The sequence below is a fragment of the Syngnathoides biaculeatus genome, chromosome 10 (assembly GCF_019802595.1).
Source record: "Syngnathoides biaculeatus isolate LvHL_M chromosome 10, ASM1980259v1, whole genome shotgun sequence".
Classification (NCBI taxonomy): domain Eukaryota; kingdom Metazoa; phylum Chordata; class Actinopteri; order Syngnathiformes; family Syngnathidae; genus Syngnathoides; species Syngnathoides biaculeatus.
The window spans coordinates 2,763,976-2,766,191 of NC_084649.1; the positions used below are offsets into that span (position 1 = coordinate 2,763,976).

At 36.0% G+C, this 2,216-nt stretch overlaps 1 non-coding gene across 1 annotated transcript; it reads right to left on the bottom strand.

The window, feature by feature from the left end:
• Positions 1 to 689: 689 nt before the first annotated feature.
• On the bottom strand, positions 690 to 762 carry trnai-gau (transfer RNA isoleucine (anticodon GAU)). The gene has a single exon. It is a non-coding gene; the product is annotated as a tRNA-Ile (tRNA).
• Positions 763 to 2,216: the final 1,454 nt, after the last annotated feature.

Here is a 2,216-nt window from a genome sequence, read left to right on the forward strand (position 1 = left end):
TCAGCATGATGTGGAAATCATAGCTGGCCCGTCAAAGTTTTTCCAGTTTTCTCTCCCAAGTTTTAAAAGGAATGTTGCATGGGCATATCAATCCAATAGCAATGCACTTCGGAGAAGTTAAATCAATCAAAGGATAGTTTTTCTATGGATGACGGCATCCTCAAAATTATTGGAAGAATAGGATGCACTCCTATTCAACTTGTTTTTACCCCAAACAGAGTTTACAAACCATACTGTAAGCAAATATTTTTCACATATTCAAACAGGGATAACCAATTATGACAAATGCTGTGACGCAGTACAGTATTCAAGGATTGTTTGACCCGTCCACTAACACTTCCAGTTTTATCACCTCAAACTTTCTTTTAGCTTGTGGTGATCTGATGAGAACCATCAGTGCTATCTTTAGTGCAAAAAATGTGACCTATACTCAGCACAAAAATAGGACACTTCCTCTAAATTTTGTAACTGTTGCCAAATAAACCAAACTCTAACCAATAGTTATGATGATCCACTCTACATCCGCATAGATGATCAGTTTCTATAAAAGTTGGACACTGTATAGTAAGTTTCTTTCAGCTTGTCCCTTTCGGGGTCGCCACAGCGTGTCATCTCAGATGAACGCACATATGTTTGGCACAATTTTTACGCCGGATGCCCTTCCTGACGCAACCCTTCTCAGGGAGTGGAGGCCCCAGTGGGATACGAACCCACAACCCCTGGTTTATCAAACCAGTGCTCTAACCACTGAGCTACAGGGCCTCAAGTTGGACACTGTATAATTCTGGCATATGTTTGATAACCAGATCCGCCAATCAAGTGCATCATTGCACTCTGTATGATGTTGCAAATTGTACGTCTCTTTCCATACTCCCTCAGATTTATGAGATGGCTCTGTCTCTCTTGCTTCAAGGTCTGAATGGTTAGGTAGCTTCTGCATATCAAGCATAGACAGCAATCTCTTCGATCCCAAGATGCCCTTTAGCTGGTGGTCCCCAGAAAGAGAACCAAATTAGGAATAATGCATTTAACTATGCTGCTCCTTTGGCCTGAAATGACCCACAGAAGGATTTCAATATTCTAGGACTACATCCACAAGAACAATTTAAAACTATTTTAAAAAGCCTACGAAAGCAGCTCTCACTCAAACATTGAGACTGGGTCAGATCTTGCCTGTAATTTTGAACTTTTTTTGAATGTTCATTCTTTGCTTCTTGGAATGTTTTTTGCCAGTGTTGTAACTCAATTTATGCTGCCATGGTTGGCCAACTCACTCTTTTTAAATAGATTTAATCTCAGTGATGTCAATCTGGTCAAAATAAAAGATTTTAACTGAATTGAATTGCAGTCTGTTAGAGTAAGCAGGGTATTTAGTGATTGCTTTTGGGGATCTTAGTACAGCCCCTCAGAGTTCAAATGGGGATTACAGATAGTTCAAAAGATGCACAGTAAAATGGTATATATTATTGTTTAACGTCCAATGATTTCTTTAAACACAATTGAGTTCTACATCATCAATTTACATTGGGATTATGTTTAAAATGTTCCGTATGATGCATTATTTTGCTCTGGAACATACCACATTCACATTTTAAAGAAGAGGGAAGACTCACCAATGCAGTCACTCTTTGATTCAATAAATGATGTGCCAAAAACCTTGAGTGATGAATCTGATACTGTGAGTCAATTAAAATCTCAAAAAGATGGCTAAATTAGCAATTAACTTTTATCCGAATTTCAATGCAATATAATCAAACAATTTGGTTTGAAATATATTTCAACCATCATTCCAAGCTCATTTGAATTAACCATTTATCATTGCAAGCCATTATTGCATGGCTATGTATTTTTTATGTGGATGTCACATTTTGAGAAATCTCAATAGAGTTTGATTTAATAGGACCATTCTACGTGTATATTACTCATAGACATGTACTGTAAGTTGGTCTGACGTTTGTCAAAATGTATTTTATTTATTATTTAATGGACATAATTTCACAATACACAAATCCATGCATATAGTAGTCTTTCATACCGAAAACTGACTGATTTCAATATTTTTGTTTTCTATATTTATCAATTGTGTTATATAATTATATGATAGTGTGAAGTAACTTAAAAAGAAATTCAGTGAAACAAAATATAATTACTAGCCAAGCTGAATTAGAATTATATAGTTGGAAAGAGTGAGGCTGAACATCTAAAATCAAGATTAT